Here is a 23,458-nt window from a genome sequence, read left to right as displayed (position 1 = left end):
TGGCTCTGTCACTCTTTGATAGGCTCAAAGAATGAATAAATGGCTCTGTGTGGATTCAGTAGACACTGCATGTTAATGGATTAAACCATATTATTATAGTCTGCTGAAGGCTATGGTGTTGAGAATGTACTTTAGGTTCATTTAAATAGAATAGGCTCTAATTAGAGTAGGCAGTTATTTTATATTTGCAAATAAATCACCATTGGGAAAATATTTCTTTGGCATTGGGACTGGTGTACAGTCAAATATAACTGTTTTTCTTTTCTGTGGACCTTAATCTTTTGTTGATATCTTTTTATAGAAAAAACAATTGTAGACTCAACCAGTGAAACAGTGTTCTTACTAACACCCTTTTGCCATGTGGTCAGCTTTCAGTGAAGCAAGGCACACCTTGGCACACTGAACTAGCAACAGATTTAACGCAAGGAAACCAAAAATTAGGCCAAGCAGGGTTGTGCTTGACGGAGCAAGAACAAATCAAAGGAGACTGGCAAGAGCATGGTAGTGATGTTTTTTTCCCCCTCCCTTTCTTTGTGTAAGTCTGGGACCAGCGCATGTGCAAACACTTCTCTGAGAGCAAAGCTCTTTCTTTTGCTTTATCTTTCGTTATTTGGAGGTTGAGCCATCGATGAAGACTTGGTGTTGGCCCAAGAGAAATGACTGCATCAGGGGAAATGGCTGTTTCTCAGAAGCTGTGGGAGACGGCCACCCGATTCTAATACCTGTCATTTTAAAAGGCCCAAATGCACAGGCCAGTGTGATTATACAAGCCGCCATGCACCACACAAGCGTCCAGTAACTGCCAAATGAATCAGCCAATAACTAGATGCAATGCTGGCAGGTCAATGATGCCGGCCTCCAAAGCAGAGTACCTGTCCTTGCATCAGGCCGCAATGATAGTAATAAGCCAGGCCTGCGTTTTACCTTATAAACCATGAAGAATGCTCCTGTCATTGCCCTTCTGTAAGACCACATAGGCTGTGTGATTTTTATTGCCCAGCATCTCGCTCATCTAATAATTTAGTTTGTCAGTCATTGCACCATTTGCTTTCAATTGCTGCTGTGCCCCAATTGTATACTGAACATAGGTTATATGCAATATAATCTAATGTAATGTGCACTCATCTTAATAGTGTGTAATTGGGCTGGTTGGTACAAGGGCCAGATCTGTATGGAAATTTGCAACTGATATCAGTTTTAGAGGGGGTAAACATTCCAATATCAGCCAGTATTATCCATCGTCAAGCTTCTCAACCCCAAATAAACAGCAGGAACCCGCAGTCTTAAATAATGGTGAAGCACCGACTAAGTAAAGATGGCTAATTATCAGTACACTATTTCCACTGATTCTGATAAAACCCTCTGGTTGCCAACATTTGATGGGAAAATTTGAATAAAACATTCAAAGGCTACCAAAAAAGGTGAAAGGACATGTTGGGGACTAAAATGGTATGGAATTGTGTAACTGGGGAGGAGAGATTACCTCATCGCCCCAGTGGGGAATAAAAAAGGGATGATTTGAGATTTGCTTTGTGGATGACCGGGAACCATCTTTCCATTTGACGCTCAATAAAGCGAAGGTCTTTTCCTTCATTCCACAAGAACTCAGTTATCTTCTTTTTTTGAAGATATAAGATTACAGATTGTTATTAGAGCAGTGGTATAGATAATATAAATGTCCAAAACCTGGGCGAAAAGAGAGAGAGAGCTCATGGTTGCGACACAGTGACCCACTGTTATCACTTGCGCCCTGTGTACTGTGGAAATATGGCTGGCTGCACCAGTTTGCTCTAAAGGGAAGTGATGAAATGATGTTGCTGTTTAAAGCTATGACCTTGTATTTTGGAACTACAAGGAATTCATTGTCGATTTTAAACCACAATGTTTTGTCAGTAACTTCTTTTTCATCACTTTAGCCATTATTTAAGCCATTACTTCAGGATTATTTAATATTCTTGTGAATATACTGTATGCTGGAAAAAAACCCAGCATTAGCATTTTCACACATCTGAGCCGCAGCATGTGCTTCCACTCGGCTGGTTGTTTACAGGATCGCAGGTCATGCGGGTTGCTTTTTTAGCGTGTGTATTATTCTGACTGTCGTCATTGCGTTTGTGTCAGCAGGAGTTCAGCTAGTCAAGGTGGATTTGATAATTGCTTAGCGAAACCTGGTCTTCGTTACCTTTAGCCCGGCGAGCCATGGTAACGAGGAGCTGGAGGTTTTGGGAGAAGAGTGACGCTCCTGCTCCTAAATGAACGCGCTCTTCCTTTAGCTGGCTGCAGAAGCAGGTCACACCACACAGCCTTTGTTTTCCCATAAACACGCATGAGGCACAGGGGCCGACTTTCAGTTGCAGGCAATTAGCTGCTTTCTCGCCCAGCGTCCCTTGGGCTTCTATTTATCATTCAATGTGAGAATATCCCTGACGAAACCCAAGGTTATTTTTGCGTAGGCTGTCTGGGTTCTTGTTTTTCACAGGCAAGGTGAAAAGGTTGATTTTTCCCTGAAGAAAACAGTAGAAGAGTTAAACAAGCCTCCCCCCACAACACACACACACACACACACACACACGCTGCAGTAACATCTCTTTTTAAGGCATTAACCAGAGGAAGTTGTGTTTGCACCATGTGTGCGTTTGCACCAGTGGATGGTTGTTTTTGTGCTTTTTTGTGGTGAACAGGTTCTTAAAGTTTTCATCCTTTTTTCTGCTGTTGTTAATCAGTGAGGCTCAGACTTTGGGAGTGAGACGTTTAGCCGAAGGCCTTCTTTCCCTCTGTCTGTCTGTCTTCCCATCCCTTAAGTGACACTGGTTTTCTTTCTTTCTCTCTCTCTCTCTCTCTCTCTCTCTCTCTCTCTCTCTCTCTCTCTCTCTCTCTCTCTCTCTCTCTCTCTCTCTCTCTCTCTTTCTTTCTTTCTTTCTTTCTTTCTTTCTTTCTTTCTTTCTTTCTTTCTTTCTTTCTTTCTTTCTTTCTCTTTCTTTCTTTCTTTCTTTCTGTCTATTCTTCATTCTTTTATTTGTTCTTTCTTTATTTCATTAAATTCTTTTTATTTCCTTTTTTGCTTTCTTTCTTTTAAACAAAGGTTTGTTGCTGGTTAATTGTTTTAGTCTTTCTTTCATTCTTTTTCTTTTCCTCTCTCCTCCACTCTGAAGTGAAGCTTGCAGTAGTGTTTGCTGGTTTGCTGTTGAGGATGATTCTGGAGAGATTAGACTCCTTGTTTTTCCGTGCCGGTTGCTCTCTCTGGTGTTGTTTGCCCTACAGGAGCCTGTCATATTGCCTGTGTGTTGGGCAGGCTGCTCCTGCGCTGCAGCGCCCCTGCTGAGATAATGGAGCCCGTGCTGGAAATGCCAGTAGTTTGGCCTATTTGTTCTGCTGCTTATCGCTATATTTGCATCCTGAAGCAGAAATAGCAGAGATTGCAGGAATGGCAGGAATGGTCCTCCTCCTCTGGGAGAACCAGAGAGAGAGAGAGAAGTGAGATGGGATTTTGGTGGAGCTTTTGGATGAGAATTTACTGCACTGAGACAGCTGTCTGCGGGACTCGCAGTGTTTGACCCCCCTCCCACCGCGCACACACACACACACACACACACACACATACACAGGGCTGCTAAAAGACACTCAGAGATTGTGCTTGTACAGCCCCCTCTTATTTATTGATCCAGCTGCATTTAAAATCTGGTCACTGTTGCCACAAAGGCTTTTCATTTTAGCTGCGCTGGCAAAGAACGCTGTGGCGCAGCCAGGATTTCTACACTTTCTTAATTTCACTTGAAAACAGGAGTGAGAGAGAAACAAGAAGAGAACAAAATGAAGAGAATCTTTTAAGCCTCCACCATATAGAAGCAAGCTTTTGTCTTTTAGTGCGTGGATCTCACCCCATGGAAACACAGATGGTGCCCTGTCTAAGTGTGCTTTGATGATCACACTCGCTATCTGTTTCTCATGATGCAGCAAGCTGAGCTCTCCATCTAATATGAGTCAGAATCTTGTTCTGTAGAATTACACAGACTAGGCCTGCTCTGCGACACTGTTTTAGGCAAAGTCTGTTCAGCTTTGCCACTGTAAGGAAGAGACTATTTTTTAGGGGAGATTGAGGCTAGTCTGGGTTAAACTAGGCCTCTGAAGAGTAAACAAAGCAGTATTGGATTAGCAGAGGCCCTGTGCGAGCCCCTTTTAGCACTGCGCTTTTAAAAAAAGATCTCCAGATTGAGAGGGTTGGATTAAGGCCTGTAATCCAGGCTAGCGTGAAGATGCAGCACTGGCCTATTCCTAGAGTCTAAACACACGCCGGATTAGACAGTCCACCCGGGCTCATGTGAGCAGATGCTTGCCCAGCCGCACCAAATGTGTGAGTTAGAGCTGGCACGATATGGATGGAGTACCACAGTTATACTGCTTCATAGTGTCATTGAAATTTGAGCTGTCACAATCACTCTCTGCAGTGATTAAATAGCAGTTTGTAGGATGATCATGCATATTTTTAGTTCTTCTGGTGTTCTTGCTTACCATAAGAAACAGACAGTGCTGTTGGGTTTGCATTAAATGGATTTTTTGCATAGTATTTTCAGATATTTCAGTCTTTTTAAAGCCTTCTTTGTTTTGTACAGTGAAGTGTTTTTTTTTTTTTTTTTAAAGTTTATGCATTCTTATTCTGTGGTTCATTTTTATTGTATGACCAAGACTAATGAGTGCAAAAAATGATGGCTACAGTGATGTTGTTGGACAGTGTATTAACGATACAAGGTAGGAGGAGTGCTGGAGGGAGGTTTTGATTGGTGTTGATTGCAAACTTGCATTAAATGGCTAAGTAATGGAATTATGCCTTATGACAGCTCTGAGTTGCACAAAGTTTGGCCTGCATGATTTCACAGCTGTGCGTTCGATCACATGAAATTCTTTAACTCATCAATTAAATGAGCCCATCTAGGATTGGTCAGGATGCACATGGTAAACAGAAGAGCATTGGTTCAGTGCAAATGACCGCTTTATTGCATATCTGTATGGTAAAAACCCACATTTTGTCATCTATTAACAAACAATATATTGTGCAGGTGTGTGTGTGATGTGTGTTTCAATTGTTACAGAATGGCTAAACATGCAGACAAATGGCTGGTCTTGTAGCGTTTTGTGTCGTCTGAGCCTTAGAATTATTCAGTAGTGTGGTTAGGTAATCTGTTTGCGAGTGGAGGAACTGAAATAAGCACAAAGGATGCCGGTTGTTGGACTGATTGGGGTGTGTGCGTGTGTGTGCGGATCAGCTGGTAAGTGCGGCTGTTATGTTGCGTGGCTGATTCCATTTTTACTGCGGGAAGTGGAGGGAAGCTGTAGAGTAGTGTTGTGTAGTTGTTTTTATATGGCTATTCAAAAAACCTCTTCTCTGCGCGTCTGTCTTTCTCTCCGTATCAAAAGCTGCATCTAGCTGTGACACTTGAATGTAATACGAGAGCTGTGTAAGGCTACATCGCCCCAGGTTACACAGAGAGTCTTTAACTTGAGGCCTGGAAAGAGCCCCTCCCTGTGAATGTGTGAAGCCTGTCCATAACAAAGAATTATGTACACACATTGTGGAGTGCTGAATGATATGCAGCCTATGATATACTGTGATGATTTTTAGTTGTAGTGGTATTGATGGAAACAAAACCTTTTATTTTATAACAGAACCTTATATTTTGCTTTGAAGAAACCTTTTAAAATACTCGATGTTCCCGTGGGTGTAACTTTTAATGAGGTGCTCTGTCCGATGTTGTATGACATAATTTGTGAAATGCAAGCCGGGTAATATATTGAGCGAACAAAAAAGAAAGCAGAAAGGAATATAAAATAATAAATTCTGTCAAGTCAATGGGGCAGCTGCTGTGTCAGAGTATTACATAACATGAAAATGTAATAAATGTTAGTTTTAGGCCAGAATCCCTCTTTAAGCGAGGGGAAAAACAAGACAAAGCATGTGTGTCAGGTGTGTAAGACATTGTGAGGATGGGTCCAGTAGCTTTATTGATTAAACACACACATCATCCAAAATTGTGATAACATGATTTGGAAGATATCATGATATAAAATTTTATCTATACCACCCAGCCAAGGTGAATGTTGAAGCAAATCAGCTGGTTCTAATAGATGTCTAACTTTGTAGCTGAGTGTTTGTAGTTGTAGTGTGAGTGTGTGAGTGTGTGTGTGTGTGAGTGTGTGTGAGTGTGGATGGAAATATCCCGTGTTCCTGCGGGCTAGCGTAAATCCTGCGTGCGAGCTCCCTGGTGTAATCCAAACACTGCCAGCTAATTTGAGCGTGCAGCAGGAGCAACAGCATCTTTCAGGAAACAACACTTTCTGTGGGGAGCTCATCTCTTCTGGCCCAGGGGAGGAGAGCATCCATCCATCACTCACTCTCAAGGCGTACGTCACATCTCGACACCCCTCCACCAGTTCAGTACCGCCTTACAGCAACACAACACTGTTTTTATACCACACTACACCGTGCCTCAAAACTAGGACTGCACAATAGATCATTTGCTAATACATATTGTAATGTGGGCACTGAATCAGTGATTTACAGAGAGCATGTTGCTCTTGCCAGATGAGTTTCTATGGGTGTTGGGATGAATCAACGCATTCATATAATCCAACAAAAGTAAATCTTTTTGTTTGTAAACTAAAGGCCTGTTTTTTTAAGGTGAATTAAAATGTAAAAATTCTACATAAGTCAGTTAAAGTGTAAACAAAGTCATTTAGAGTGGTTTGATATAAAATATTCAATTCTAGGAAAACATGCTCATAAAAACATAAAAGTTTGAATTGTTCACAGCAGTGGTGATGGGAACCAGGCATTACTGCCCTGTTTGCAAAAAAGTTCGGATGCTGTGCAAAATGTAAATAAAACCAAATGCAACAATGTGCAAGTCATTTAAAGCCTATATTTAAATTAAAAGTGTACAAATACAACATATCAAATGTTGAAACTGAGACATTTTAGCTTTTTGAAAAATGTTTGCCCATTTTGGATTTGATCCCAGCAACATGTTTCAAAAAAGGTGGGACAGGGGCAACAAAAGGCTGTTATGTAATGCAAAAAAAGCTAAACAAAACAAAAAAAAACACCTGGTGTTTGATTGGCAACAGGTCAGAGAGGCCAGGTCTTTCAGAAGATAATGAGGGCCTCACCACTCTTTGAAAGACTGTGCAGGCAAACACTGCAACCATTTAAGAATAACAGTTCTCAAAGTAAAATAGCAAAGAACCTGGGAATTGCATTATTTTTGGTACATGATATCATTAAAAGTTTCAGAATCCATAGAGATCTCTGTATGTAAGAGACAAGGCGGAAAACCACTATTTAGCTGGCCATGATCTTTGGGCTCTCGGGCAGCACTGAGTTAAAAACAGACATGATTCTGTAGTGGAAATCGCAGCAGGGGCTCAGAAACACTTCTGAAAACCACCGTCTGTGAACAGTTTGTCACTGCATACACAAACGCTGTTAAACTCTAAAACACAAAGAAGAAACCAAATATTAACAGGATGCAGAAACGCTGCCGTCTTCTTTGGGCCTTAAGTGGGAAAAGTGTCCTGTGTTCCGACAAATCAAAATTTGAAATTCTTTTTAAAAATCACGGACGCTGTGTCCTCTGCGCTAAAGACCATTTGACTTGTTATCAGCGCAGAGTTCAAAAACAGTTCTCGATTGTAGGGGGTGCATTAGTGCAGCTCGTATGGGTGACTTACACATTTGTGAAGGCAGCATTAATGTTGAACGCTGTATACAGGTTTTGGCAGCGTATGTTACCATTTAGACATCTTTTTTAGGGAAGGTCATGTTTATTTCAGCAAGGCAACATTAAACCACATTCTACATGTATTACAGCAGCATAGCTCTATAGTAAAAGAGTCCAGGTGCTCAGCTGTCACCCACTGAAAACATTTGTAGGATTATGAAATGGAAAATACAATGAAAGAGAACCGTTGAGCAGCTATAATTTTATATCAAGCAAGAATAGCAAAACATTTCATTTTCAGCACTACAGCAGTGTCTCTTCAGTCCAAATCCTTTTCTGCAAGGTTCAGCATTTAAAACCGTATATGAACAAAAGTATGTTTGACACCTAAAGGAGCTTTCCTGACGTCCCACTGGTAATCCATAGGCATTAATATGGAGTTTTGCAGCTATTACATCTTCCACTCTTACTATGCTTACTACAGGATTTTAGAGTGTGTCTGTGGGGAATTTTTGCCCATTCATCCAGAGGAGCATTTGTGAGGTCACACAGTGATGTTGGACGAGAGGGCCTGGCTTGCAATCTTTGTTTTAGATCATTCCAAAGGTGTTCGATGGGGTTGAGATCAGTTATTAAGTCAGCAGAGCGTTGGCGACTTTTATGCACTTTTTATGCACCTGGTGACCTGCTCTGTGACTTTACGTGGTCCGACACTTTGGGGCTGAGTTGTTGTGGTTGCTAAAAGCTTCTACTTTTCACTAATACCACTCTGGACAGTACCACAGTATGAACTCAGTGAGCTTTTTAGAACAACCCATTTCTTTCACAAATGTTTACAAAAGCAGGCAGCAATGCTAAGTGCTTGATTTTATACACCTGTGGCAATGGGGCTGAATGAAATACCTGTGATTAAGTGCTGTGTCCCAGTATGTCTGTACAGCATATGTTGTCTTTGTACTATTGTCAATTAAATATAGAGTTTACATGATTTGCATGTAATTGTTCTCTGTTTTTATTTAGATTTTGTGCAGCAATCTTGACTTATTTTGTAAATGAGGTTGTGTGTCAAATGATTATAAATATGTTGACTGATGTCTGAAGACTGTTTTTGACATGAGCTGATAAGATAAAATGTCTTATTCACTTTTTATGTAAAGTAATTGCAGAGAGACATATGCAGGTTGTATAGCAATTTACCTGAATTAAACATACTGTTTCAGATTTTGCACTATTGCCATTCTTAGCAGTACAAACAATATCTCAGAAGACATGTGGAGGAGTCCTGGTCGTTTGGGATCATAAATAAAATGACTATATGTATGTTACAGACCCCTGGTTCCGATCACCACCACCGTAAAGAAATTCAGTTCCTCTACAATGAACCATTTCACATCAAAACAACCTGAAAGACTTTGTTTACATCTGAAAGGTTGGATAATTCAGAGCTTTAAAGAACTCAATTCTGTGCAATTCCCTTTGTAACATTATTGATTTATTTTTTTAATATATGTATATTGCAAGGCATATGAAGATCCCAATGTGTAAGAATATAATAACAGTATTAGTATTTTGTCCATGTTGGGCAGCCCTGTGCAAAACCATTCAACTATTACACCCACGCAAAAGAGCACTTATTCTGCACTGCCCTCCATCATACTGTACCTTGCTACTGTTCAGTACAGCACTCCAGTGTCTTTCACTGTGATCACTCCTGGCCTCAGTACAGTGTATGACTGTTACAGCAAAGCCAAATAGTCCCTGTACTGCCCTGTAACGTGCTAAAACCTCAGTTCTCTCTACAGCACCATTCTGACTCAGTAGTGCATGACCAGTGAGCAACAAGGCACTCTGTTTCTGAACTGCCCTTCAGCATGCTAACACCTTCCTTAACACCCCTCAAGCTCAATACCGCATTCCAGCTCACTGCTTCTGGATTGCCCTGAAAAATACCAACACCTCAGTACTTGGGATGGGAAGTCCTGTCACGAACATAAAACCTTATATGAAGATTCATTTTAACTGCCATGTAAAATGCCATGCCACAACTTAAGCTTAAATAAGCGAACTTTACTCCCCGCTGCTTTCTAAACGTGTTATAGGACCAAGTTAGAAAGTCCCATTTTTGTTGCTTTAGTAGGACCAATGATATGTCTAAATAAATGTTGTCTGTTTTCTTGTATTTGGCTCAACCCAGCGAATGAAAATGCGCCCAATTTCATATGAAATACACCAACAGTAGAAAATCATTTTGGTCAGCTCAAGAAATTGCGCCCAGGTGATTTCGTAATAATTGTGATGGGCCTAAGGGTAAGAATAAAAGTCAGTACCAGTGCTTCGTTGTCCCACTACATAGATTTTACTATATCAGTGATGGTATGATAAGTGCTAAATTATAGTTACCAATTTCTACTCGGCACAAAACCACTGTATTACCACATACTACACATCAATACTACAACACTGTTTTTCTTCAAAATGCCACTTCAATGCCTTAACACAATCCACACACTGCTGCGAGCCTGGAAAACTAACACTTATCTATCACAGCTGCTTAGGCCTCCATGTTGGGCCCCCCTGAGGAGCACCGTAGCACTAATGTTCAATGTTTGTTCGAGACACAGGCTGTATTCGTTTTTAAAAAGAAAGGGGGGATTTTTCGCCATGGTAACTGGCTCACTGGACGGCTGGATGGATGGCAGGGTGATAGTGTGAGCTGTTGCGTAGGGGCGTGGAGCACCTCGATGACGGATGACCAACTCAGGCGCCCGTGTGTGTGTGTGTGTGTGTGTGTGAGTGTGAGGCATGACAGCTGCGTAGGCAGTGGGGATGACCTTCACGCAGTGAAATCTCAAGGCCTGTTTGATTACACGGAGCTCCACTATTCCTAGCTCACACTTGGGCTACTTTGTGATCAGCTAGTCTTGTCTGACGAGGCCTGTCACTAGTGCTGTCAGCAGTGTGTATCTCGCTCTTGGTAGTAACATTAGAATATGTGAGCCCTTGTTCTAATAAGACAGTCCGTTCGCTTAGGTGCACAGGAACACTAAGCTTAATAAAGATGAGCCGGAAGAGCTTTTAGGCATTTGGGAAAACACCATGAGGAATTTCATTCTGTGACTGTCTGTGCTGGTTTGACACTGGCTGCCCAGCAGGTTGGCATAGCCGCACGGTTTGATGGTAGGGGAGTGGAGTGTTCTGTAGTGCTGAGACACGCGCTAAGGTTAAACCTGCAGCGCTGTAAAACTTTCACCATTTACATTTACAGCATTTAGCAGACGCTTTTATCCAGAGCGACTTACAAGAAGTGCTTTGTCTATCTAGAGAATGTATCTTCGCTAGTTACCAGTAGGTTAGAGAGAAAGCCGGTCCTGAGCTCAGATACTGCTAGAAACAGAAGTCACTGTTGATACGGAGAGAAAAAGGAACAGAGCCGAACACAGAACAGCGCAATACCTTACAATACAATACAGTACAATTCAGTACAATACAGTACAATACAATACAGTACAATACAGTACAATACAATGCAGTACAATACAGTACAATGCAGTACAATACAGTACAATACAGTACAATACAGTACAGTACAATACAGTACGTACAATACAATACAATGCAGTACAATACAGTACAATACAGTACAGTACAGTACAGTACGTACAATACAATACAATGCAGTACAATACAATACAGTACAGAACAAAAAATTACAATACAGTACAGTACAATATAATACAATACATAAGTGCAGTACAGCACATTACAATCAGTACTTAATTCCGTTCTTATTTAAATTTAGCAGACAAAAATATATTGTCGGTTTTGCATCACAATAAGATTTGGAAAAGAATGCTAACATAACATTTTGCCCGTTTATTTTTTGTCAATGGGATGTAAAAATTTAATTAAAAAGACAAGTGTTTGTTGAAGGAATAACTGGCACAAGTCATTTTATTAGAAGACAAGCCAAACAAATAAATCGGTGCCGTTGGGGGAAAAACCTCCATTTTTGATGTTTTTCAGTTTTTGACATAATTTGAAAATGCCTGTTACCCTTTATATTGTATGTAAGTTTCATCATGAATGGACCAAACGAAATGACCCAAAATGATTTTGGGGGAAAAAAGTCTGGTTCCATTGACTTGCATTAAAAGTAAAGTGGTTTTTTCTACTCCTGTGAAGTTTGGAGTACGTTTTGATACGTTTTCTTCCGACAACAGTAATATAGAACTCAAGGTTCTGAACAGAATGATTGCTTTGACTAAATAACCCTTGAAGAACCTTGTCTTTTTAAGAGTCTATGTAACTTTTATGTAGTGAGACCTTCGTTGGTGTTGATGACAGCCAAATGCTGTCTGTAGCTCAGTCCTCTGTGGTTAGGTGTTTTGGTGAGTTCCTTGATAAGTCAAAGATGTTTTGCTGACTTTTTTTTTTTTTTTTTAGAGTTTTTCTCTTTGCTTGTAGGCAGAGATTCTTGCATGTCAGTCGCAGGTAACAAGGCCTGGCAACTTTTTCTCACAAGCGTAGCATGACGCGTCTGTTTGCGAGGTCTGTTGTAAAGCTCTTACCTCAGATGTAAACCCAAAGTGGGTTCATTATTTAGTTTATTTGTTTGCTGTGATTTGACTCACTTTTAGTTCATGTGAAACGTGTTCCATGTGCCTGCGGAGGCTGTGGTGGTGACACTGATTGTACTTTTTGTTTAAAAAATGTCTCTCATCTAGAACCTCTCCCCCTCCGCTTCCATCTGGTCTTCATTTTCATGGAACTTCAAAGGTGAGGGGGGAAAGTGAAGACACGCAAACTAGCAGAATATTAATTTTCACTGTGTTGTCAAGACCGGATGTGGGTCCGTGGGGCTGCCTTTGCCCCACACATGTCCCGAAGAATCACACCGCGGCGCTGGGAGTGGAGTTTGTGCTTAAGTGTGGGGCTGAGGGTGTTTAAGAGAACAAGAGGGGACAGAGAGAAGGAGTGTGTGTGTGTGTGTGTGTGTGTGTGTGTGTGTCACTGGCTGCTCTCCGGTTAGCGTGTGAGTGATGAGCCGCAGAGCAGGCGTCTGAGGCCCGAGCTGCTCTCAGATGGGGCTAATTGTCTGGTGGCCATTTTAGAGGAAGTGTTTACAGGGATGAGAAATGGCTGAATCTTCTCTTTAGTCACACGCTCTCACCCATTCTCCTTGCAGGCTGCACACGGTGGGCCTCCTCCAGCCGCCACTGGAAGAAGTCCTAATGGCTTAATGATGAAAGAATAAGATTACAGGTCTAGGGATCAACAGGAAGCAAAAAGGAGTCGCTTCTAATGCACTTTTTCCCCTAGTCACGGAACCAGAGTGCAGATTTCATTCTGTCAGCTTTCAGCCACGGCTAATGCGACAGTACAAGAGACAGCCCTGCAGGCCTCCGGCCACACTAACTCATGAGAGAGAGAGGCTGGAAGAGGGTGAGCTGGGAGTCTTTATGCAGTATGTGCTGAAATTGTTTGATGAAAAGATGAATCGCTGCTGTTTGGGCTTCGGTTTCCTGCACCAGAACGGCTGCTGGAGATGAATTGTCAGGACTTGCCTTTTTTTTTTCTCCCTTCCCTTGGAAGGCTTTGGGTCTCTCTCCCCAAAGAATCTGAATGAAAACGAACCTCCCCCTACACCTCAGACCCCTGTGTGTATGTGTGTGTATGTGTGTGTGTGTGTGTAGTACATGTGTGTGTGCATGCAGGAACACAATTTGCCCTCTGGCCGACTGGGGAGCGTTATCATTCCATCTAAATTCCTCCCCTCAGGCAACTAAATAAAAAATGTACTGTCAGGTCGTTTTTGATTAGGCTGTCGGCCGGATGGATGGAGATGCGCTTGGGAGAGATGCAGAGAGGCTAACTAAGGACCTGGCTATGAGCGTGGGGTGTGTGTGTGTGTGTGTGAAGTGAATGTAATCAGTGGTGTGTGTGTGTGTGTGTGTGTGTGTGTGTGTGTGTGTGTGTGTATATATATATATATATAGTGTAGCATGTATAGGATGATCGGCTTCACTGCCATTTCTGCCATTATCTCCACATCAGAGGTGTCATTATGGCTGCCGCCACTGTAATTCTCCCTGGTAACATCAGCCCTAATGCTGTGGGTGTCCTTGCTCCCTGCCGTCCCGCGCCGTCCCCTCTATAGGCCGGCCTTTGATTGACACTCTGGGGCTGCCCACTGCACTAGACAATATGACCAAAATATAGCATCATGACACTTACAGGGTAATTCCACTGATTTATCACATTTCCTGTGTGATCAAACCAACCTGAACGCTTCCTAATGATTTAATGTGAAGGAGAAACTAACCAGAATTCTACACAGTGGCTGTGATGGAAAGAGTTTGATGCCTCTGAAAGCTGAAAGAGTTCTAACATGAAATTGTTATGAATAAACTGCACTCATAACAATTATTAGCAATCTCAATGATTGAATTATGCAGAAAATTTGAGAAATTGGTGTAATTCCCCCCTTTTCACCATATACAGTGCACTACTGTTCAGAAGTTTGGAATCACTTGCCATATTAATCATTACGATCCAGCTGTGCTGGAGTTGTGCCCCCTGGATTTATAGGGATTTCTTGGGGTAAAATTACTATGACTACCTATTTGATCAGCAAGATTTACTCACTGCTTTTCAAATATGATGCATTTGGGTGTTTATTTCATTTTAAATTCAATTTCCTCATTTTACAATTTTCTACAAGTTGTTTGAAACGGTTGGCATTACATTAGAACCATTGTATACAACCCCAATTCCAATGAAGTTGGGACATTGTGTAATACGTAAATAAAAATGGAATACTTATTTGCAATTTACAAATCCTTTTCATCGTATATTCAATTGAACACACTACAAAGACGAGATATTTAATGTTCAAATGGATAAACTTTATTGCTTTTTGCAAATATTCACTCATTTTGAATTTGATGCCTGCAACACGTTCCAAAGAAGTTGGGACAGGGGCAACAAAGGACTGGGAAAGTTGAGGAATGCTGTAAAAACACCTGTTTGGAACATTCCACAGATGAACAGGTTAATTGGAAACAGGTGAGGGTCATGATTGGGTATAAAGGGAGCGTCACTGAAAGGCTCAGTCGTTCACAAGCAAGGACGGGCGAGGTTCACCACTTAGTGAACAGCTGCGTGAGCAAATAGTCCAACAGTTTAAGAACAACGTTTCTCAACGTGCAACTGCAGGAATTTAGGGATTTCATCATCTACAGTCCATAATATCATCAGAAGATTCAGAGAATCTGGAGAAATCTCTGCAAGTAAGCGGCAAGGCAGAAAACCAGCACTGAATGCCCGTGACCTTCGACCCCTCAGGCGGCTCTGCATTAAAAACCCACATCATTCTGTAACGGATATTCCCACATGGGCTCAGGAACACTTCAGAAAACCACTGTCAGTGAACTCAGTTCGTCGCTCCGTCTACAAGTGCAAGTTAAAACTCTGCCATGCAAAGCGAAGCCACATATCAACACCACCCAGAAACGCCGCCGGCTTCTCTGGGCCGAGCTCATCTGAGATGGACTGACGCAGAGTGGAAAAGTGTCCTGTGGTCTGACGCGTCCACATTTCACACTGTTTCTGGAAATCATGGACGTCGTGTCCTCCGGGCCAAAGAGGAAAAGGACTGTCTTGATTGTTTTCAGCGCAAAGTTCAAAAGCCAGCATCTCTGATGGTGGGGGGGGGGGTGTTAGTGCCCATGGCAGGGGTAACCTGCACATCTGTGAAGGCCCCATTAATGCTGAAAGGTACATACAGGTTTTGGAGCAACATCTGCTGCCATCCAAGCAGCGTCTTTTTCAGGGACGTCCTGCTTATTTCAGCAAGACGATGCCGAGCCACATTCTGCACGTGTTACAACAGCGTGGCTTCGTAGTAAAAGAGTGCGGGTACTAGACTGACCTGCCTGCAGTCCAGACCGTCTCCCATTGAAAATGTGTGGCTCATTATGAAGCTCAAAATACGACAGCGGAGCCCCCCGGACTGCTGAGCAGCTGAAGCTGGACATCAAGCAGGAATGGGAAAGAATTCCACCTACAAAGCTTCAACAATCAGTGTCCTCAGTTCCCAAATGCTTATTGAGTGTTAAAGGAAAGGTGATGTAACACAGTGGGAAACACGCCCCTGTCCCAACTTCTCTGGAATTGGGGTTGTACATACACCTGAAGAAATTTTGGTTCATTACTGAAACAAAAGTGATACCAAACTTTTGAACGAGGTCTTTGAGGTCTTTAAAGCTTCAAAGCCTCTGTTAAATCTCTTACAGTGAAAGATTTGATTTATATTGACATACACATCAGATAAGAACTCATCCAAGATGTGCACCGAAAAGCTTATCAAAACAAGTCATTGTGTTAATGATATATCATCTAAACACTTCGGCCAGTTTTAGAAAAAGGGCGCTGCAGACTTGATGTCTGAAAGATCAGTTCTGGAGCTAATAATGGGCAGTTTTAACTGATTTATATTAACTCAGATCCAATTCTGATCTTTTCTCAGGACTGTTTTAAAACATTGTGCTCAGTTTTGACTAAATTGTGTTCAACAACACCCACAAAATAAGCCTGACAGATGCCAGCTAGCTGTTAAAGTGCAACAGCCATTTCTTATCTGTTTTATGCATTTCTCATATAAACCTCATGAACCTACGTGTCGGGTGAATTAGCTCGTCTTCTGAGAACATTAATGCTTGACTTTGACACTTGAAATCAGCATAACACACCCAGTTCACCTTAGGAAAGTTTGATCAGGTGTGTTCAGTGCAGGGAAAGTGTAAACTGTGCAGTGCCAGGACCAGAATTGAGAACTGTGCATTATACTAGGAATTTTGGAACTTTAGTGCACTTGAAAAAAGCACCACGTGGCTGTATTATCTATAAAAATACATATCGCTGCTGTCGGAATAAAACCCAAAACCCGAAATGGTGACTTTACGGGAGAAGGACTTTGCTTTTAGTGCAAGTCAGTGGAGCCAGAACTTTTTTCCAAGTTATTTTGGTCCATTTGGTTTGGTCCATTCATCATGAAATTTACTCACAAAGTAAAGGGCAACAGGTATTTTCAAATTATCATAAAAATAAAAAAACGATAAAAATGGGGATATAAGGTTTTATTCCCACAGCAGCAAAACATTGAATATCAGGCAGAATCTGATGAGGATCAGAGCATAAAACTCCCAAATTATGCCCCCCCTCCTTATAAACTCCCCCCACGTTGTCTATTGTCTCCAGCCCTGATGCAGGTGGATTTGTGTGAATGAGCAGCGTGTGGCGGTCAGCAGTAGGAGGCAGATGGTGTCGAACTGAATCCTCTTGGCTGTGCCTTCCGAGAAACCTCCGGCCACTGCCCACATGGAAATGTTTTACAGGCCTAGAAGAGGAACTGACTGTTCTGACAGCGACCGCTCGGAGTGTGTCTGCAGTTTGTTAGCGGCGAGTGGGGGGGTGGGAGGTTTCTATTTCGCCGGTTTGGTGGCGTTTTGCTTGCAGAGTACTCATCTGTTTGTGTCCGTGTGTGTTTCTGTGGTTCATGCTGATGGAGGAGTTTGGAAATATGTCTGTTTGCTGTGTGTTCTCTGATAAACACACACACACACAGGCTAAGGCCGTGAGAAAACAGGAGAGGGCTGGTTCTCTCAGTGTGCAGTAGAGGGAAAAAAATCATCCCACACACCCGGAGTCTTAAAGCCTGACTGTAATTCCAACAGGTTTAGCAGGAAAAAAAACTGGGAGTGTGTGTGTGTGTGCGCGTGTGTGTGTTTTCCCCACATGTGTGGGCATGTGGTTGTGTGTGTGTGTGTGTGTGTGTATGGTGCCAGCCACAGGTCTGGTTGCAAACGTCATGCTGTCTTTCACGGTTTGACCACAAAGCAGAATGTGTTCTGAAACTTGTTTGTGCTGGCTGACTTCCTCCAGGCTAAAAAAGGCCTCGACTCATTGAAATCAGTTACCCTGGGTTTCAATTCTCTCACCTTTTAGCATTAGGCACAATGGGGTTATCTGTAAATCACACAGCTGACAGTTAAACCTCTCTGTCCCTGTCTCTCTCTGTCTCTGTCTGTCTGTCTTTCTTTTTCTTCTCTCGTTACTCTTTCATTCCTTCTCTCTCTCTCTCTCTCTCTCTCTCTCTCTCTCTCTCTCTCTCTCTCTCTCTCTCTCTCTCTCTCTCTCTCTCTCTCTCATCTGTATCTTTCTTTCGTTTTCTGTCTTTGTCTCTTCTTTGTCTTTCTTACTTTCTTTCTGTCACACTCTTTCATCTGAAGCTTCTAAAAGCTTCCTTACAGCAAGTTATTGCATGAAATGGCTAAGAATGCACTGCCTGATGTCTGAGACGTTGTTGTGTCTGGTGGAGAGGTACATGTAGGGTGTTGCAGCACAATTTTTGTTAATTTACTACTGTTTTATCATTATCAACATTACATATATGAATTTGGTGTAGATTCCCTGGTTGTTTTGACAAATAAAATGGTTACTTATGCATTATAGTCATCCTGACCCCTGGTTTCTACCCAGTAAGTTATTCTTCAATGCAAAATTTCGTGTCAGACCACCTCGAATGCCTGTCCACATTTCAGTTATTTAATTAAGCAGAGGTTTTTACAGATCAGTGGAATTCCCCTGTAAGTTGAGGTGTTGTGAAAGCCTTGAGATGTTTTTCACACAAGCTTGCACACCATTAGGCTTCCATATTAAGGCAGTATTTTGTGTAACTATACTCTCTCTATCTCTGTCCCTCTCTCAGGTGGAAGAGCAGTGATGTCACAGAGTTGAGGACACTCCCACTCAGTGAGTATTCTCTTACTGTTACTGCTTCCTATGTCACTGCTGGCCGTTGCTCTTCTTCCTTTTCTCATTTTCCTTCTCATCTTTATGAGACAAGTTGTGAAATTTGGCGTCAAGGATATCTGCTGTACCGTTTGTCTGAAATAGCTGGAAGCTGCGAATGAGACTGTCGATGTAAAACCTAATTTAATTTCAGCGTTTAGATGTGAGATTTGTGTGTGTGTGTGTGTGTGTGTGTTCTCCTTTTCCAATTAGATGAAACAAACCTTTCCAAAGGCAGTTGTTGCGGTGACATTACCTACATGCACTTCTGCATGCTCTCCTCTTCTTCTTCTTTTTCAATAAGGATCTTTAATTTGGCAATTAATTATGGCGCAGTAGCTGAGAAAGGTGCTGTTACGGGGGCCGAGCCACTGCTCTGGAGCAAACAAATCAGCTTTGTGCCGCATGCTGCAGCAGGCTAATTGGTGGAGCACAGGCTTCTCCTAGCGAAGTGTCCGTCCTCTCACCGCTATCTGCTCAGCCGCTTCGCTTCATTGTTCAGGTCCCTGGTGGTTGCAGAGAGTGACAGAAATACAAGGACAGTCATTTTCTCCCCCCAACTCTCCTTCTCGTTCTCATTTCTCTGCTTTTCATCGCTCGTTTTCCCTCCTACGTTCTGCATCTCCAGTCAAAAATTTGGAAATCTTACTAGTCAATCATTTATGTAGCACTAATATCAAGATTGATCTGCATTACTTAGACCAATCCAGAGAAAACAGCAAGATGGCTGTGTGAGCGACCAGAGAAACCCACAAATATGAATATTTTCTCCGTTTAAAAAAAAAACAACATTATATCATCTTAGTTTAATGCATTTTTTCATCTTAACAATCATAAAAAATTGCTAGTACTATGCTGATGTCTCAGTAGGTATTTAGCCATTTTTCCCGTTCCACCTTAAATGACTTCAGAACTGTAGCTCGGTTCCAAGGGGTAAAGTGACGCTCTAAAAACAAGGGAAGGGGTAAAAGTAAGAAATGGGACTGGGCCTTAGAACATGAGCACAAGCAGTGGCCTAAGCATTGGGTTTTTGTTAGGTGGTTAGAAGTGGTGGTAGTTGTATGCCAGGGCGCTGTACTGAAGGAGTCGCTGTAAAACTGCAGCATACAAGGAAAAAAAAAAGTTTTTTTTGTTGCAAGATTCAAATAAAGCATACAGAATGTATTTTGCAAGCTTTAAAGCCAGGCATTATGACAATCGTGTTGTTTGGCGACGCACTCCACGTTTGAATTGTGTGATTTACATGCATACACTGTACAAAACTGACATGTTACGACATAGGTGTTCACACTGCATGACAAGCGTGACCCCCTATAGACAGCTTTGTCTGTGGACAGCTCCCTATAAAGCTGTTACATTCAAAATACTGCGCTGCACATCCCAGTACCATGGGAAAAAGGGAAACCGCGCTACAGCAGCTGTGTTAGTGCTACACTACGTACTGACGCCAAAACCAGGCCGTGATGTACGTTGTTATGACAATATGGTTGCTCTACGGTCTATTTTACAAAGTGCACCACCATTAGCTTAATGCTGTCATACTACTAGAAATCGCATAAGGATGCTAGCAGAAATTAGCATTATCATATAGGTGTTTCATTTTTTTTGGTCCATTTTTTGACAATGTTTTGAATTTATGGCCCAAACTGAAGGCCTAGCTCTAAAAGTCATGGTTCATCACTGATTTTGCGATAATGATTAACATTAGATGTGCTGTGTGAGCCATACCACCTATAGAAATTAGGAGCAGAAGCTTGTTAGCCAAATCTTTTCATTTTAGATTTATCAGCCGTCTGGTGGCTTTTCAGGTGTGATTCATTGACTTGAGCTACAGCGCTGTAATTTGTCACTTCTTTTTAGTGATTTGAGATGACTCTGCTAAAAAAAGACAAATCTACACTCTACATCCCATGTGTCAAACACAAGGCCCACAGGCCAAGTCAGGCCTGTGGCACAATCCTATCCAGCCCACAAATGTATTTTCATTTTCTATTAATATTAGCCCGGTTCACCATGAGTTGCACTACAATCCCCAGCATGCACTTCATGGTACTCTGCACTCCGACCTCTCTCCACCAACAGCAGTTACACCACAGAAAAAAGAAAAGATCCCAGGCCACTAGTTCAAGTGAATGGGCAGGTTTAAAAGGCATGCATGCTGGGGACACTCAGCGATTTAAGGGTTATCTGTAGTTAATGTAGTCTGTTGTTTTATATAAAACAATTTGTTTTTGTTTAAAATTATCTTTGAATTGTTCAAATATTTAGTGCCTGTTTTGCTGGTGCAGTTTTGGCAAATTTTGAATATGGCCAGTTAAGGTCACAGCAAAAAATGCATTAAAATGAAATAACACCGATTTGTTGAGATTTTAAAATACGGCCCTTTTAGTGGTTGAGTTGGAGCCCTCTCTTCATGGTGAAGTACTTAGTGTGCATCTTACCAATATAGAGCTTAGAGTCTGAATTCAGACGCAGTGCTCTTTGTCTTTCTCTTTTTCTCTCTTGCTTTCTGTTTTTCATTCGTCCTCTGCGCTTCGCATTGATCCAGCCTCTAACAGGAGTGCTGATATAAGGACGTAGGTTTTTTTGGTCAGCTTCTAACAGGAGTGCTGATATAAGGACGTCGGTTTTTTTGGTCATTAATTTGTATGTAAATGGAATCTGAGATGTAGTGTTACAGCAGTGTGGAGGCTGCGTATTCTGAGCGTACACAGGTGGACTCACTGATGCGTTCGCTCTCGTTTCTCAGAGCAGTTCTCCGCCGTAAATGTTGGTTGTGTTTGCATTTGCATTTGAGGGTTTTGTACTAAGGGTCCGTGCTCCACCCACGCGAGCCTGTGAGAGCGACAGAGATGGAAAGGGATGGAGGGACAGTCCACTCTCCTACACATCACACCTGCTCCTGCCTTTGGCAGCCGCCTCGGCCCATGTCCCCGCCATCAATAATGGTAATAGAAGCTCCGTCGGAGCATTGATTTTCGGGACTTGTAGGAAAGAGCGAGGCATTGTCCACTCTCTGTGGCACGACTCCCATTTTGTGCTTTCTCAGTCATCCCTAGTAGTGTCCAGTCTACTCAAAAGGTCTGGCGAAAATTCTAATTTGTGTTCTCCGCTTGACTAACTTGGAGTTTGGATGTTTGCTTCTTCAGTTTTTAGTTATTCTAAAGATTTGTCAGAGGATAATCCGCTTGCTTAAGGAAGGGGAGAGTTAGAGGGAAAAAAGCCAAAAAACAGGAGTGTAAAAAATCTTTGAAAAGATCTGGAGAAAATATGTAAGACCTGGTAAAATTGTTGAAAGCCGTCACCATCAGGTACAAATCAAGCAAGGAAGCGGCGGGTGATCACATTGTGTGTGTTGTGTTTTTGGGATTACTTCAGTTGTGAGAAAAAGAAAATGTAACTAACGTCTGAATGAACTTTGGAAGTTTGGGTTGCAGATCTCTTTGAAACCTGAAAGCAAATTTCCTGAAAAGAATAATTTTTTTTTGGACCTAATTATTAAATCCAAAAACATTAACGTTAAACAACGTGTGCAGGAGTCGTGCCCCCTGAAGTGGTGAGGTCTGGCTTGTGACTGGCTAAATCCATTCCGCTGTTGTTCATTGTTACTTCTAGGCAACGAATGTATTTCTGCAAATTCTAGTAACAACAGAAAATTGATACTTAAAGTTAAAAAGAGGTCTAAATGTGCCCACTAAGAGATTTAAATTTTTTTATTGACTTTCTCAAACGCTTCTCTTTTATTAACCCTATTGTTGTCTTAAAATATTTATTAGGTTATTATAAAGTGAAGAAAACGAGTTTGTTGCCCTCAGGCAACATTGTGCAATACAGGGTTAATGGCTATTTTGACTGGAAATGAATAAATAAAGGCTATTCTCTGGATTTTGCAAAGTATGACTTTCCATTATTTGTTTTCTACATTAGCCTCAAAGCTTTAGTGCAAAACTGAAAAAGCAAACTTTCAGCACCAAATATGTCTCGAGTATCATTTTAGCACTTCCTGCATTGTCGTTACAAACAAAAAAGTGCCCCTCTTCCTCTCCCGCTGTCTTTAAGGAGAATATACAGTTACACGACCACCAAGCGTGTCATAGCCTGGTAAGAATGGAGGTTATCCAGAGGGCTGCGCACACACTCCCTCAATCAGCCTGCTGTTCCTCATGAAGAAAGCACAGAGGAATGAAGCTGGGGGTGGGGGCACCCACCCAAAGGGACTTCCAGAAGTTGAGGCAGGCGGAACATCTCCACGGAGCAGTCTTCCTCAGTGTGTGGGGCAGATAGGAGCAGATGTGGGGGTCTCTCAGGATGCGGCGAGGACAGCACTGAGAAAAGCCACAGTATTATTTCCCTCCAGTGCTGATGGAAAGTTAGACGCGCTTTCTTAAAATATCTGTGCTAAACTGGACGTTTTCCATATCCACTGTGCTCTTTCTCTCTCTTTCCCTCACGTTCTCCTCAGTGTTTTCCTCTCTATTATTCTTTCTCTTTTCCTGAACTTTCTCATACCAAACATTTTCTCTCTCTCTCTCTCTCTCTCTCTCTCTCTCTCTCTCTCTCTCTCTCTCTCTCTCTCTCTCTCTCTCTCTCTCTCTCTCTCTTGCTTTGTCTTCAGTTCTGCCCCCTCTCATGACCACTTGATCAGTACCACCCATCTTTTATCTTGTTTAACTCTCTTCTCTCTTTTTCTTTCTTTATCTATCTGTCTGTCTGTCTGTCTGTCTATCTGTACTTTGTCTTCTTTTGCTCTTTCTTTCTCTTCAGTTCTGCCCCACTTTTTAATTCTCTCTCTCTCTCTCTCTCACTCTCTCTCTCTCTCTCTCTCTCTCTCTCTCTCTCTCTCTCTCTCTCTCTCTCTCTCTCTCTCTCTCTCTCTTGCTTTGTCTTCAGTTCTG

The 23,458-nt window shown here is 42.0% G+C and overlaps 1 protein-coding gene across 12 annotated transcripts in view; it reads left to right on the top strand.

The window, feature by feature from the left end:
* Positions 1 to 23,458, top strand: part of baz2ba (bromodomain adjacent to zinc finger domain, 2Ba) — a 136,417-nt gene that overhangs the window by 3,783 nt on the left and 109,176 nt on the right. For all 12 annotated transcript variants that reach the window (XM_037536601.1, XM_037536598.1, XM_037536599.1 and 9 more), the window contains exon 2: positions 18,481 to 18,524. The gene's annotated coding sequence lies outside the window, so the exon portion shown is untranslated. The remainder of the gene's footprint in view (positions 1 to 18,480; positions 18,525 to 23,458) is intronic.

Source organism: Pygocentrus nattereri, chromosome 30 (genome assembly GCF_015220715.1).
Source record: "Pygocentrus nattereri isolate fPygNat1 chromosome 30, fPygNat1.pri, whole genome shotgun sequence".
NCBI lineage: Eukaryota > Metazoa > Chordata > Actinopteri > Characiformes > Serrasalmidae > Pygocentrus > Pygocentrus nattereri.
The sequence above is the reverse complement of the archived record's forward strand: the minus strand, read 5'-3'. Positions and strand labels throughout refer to the sequence as shown.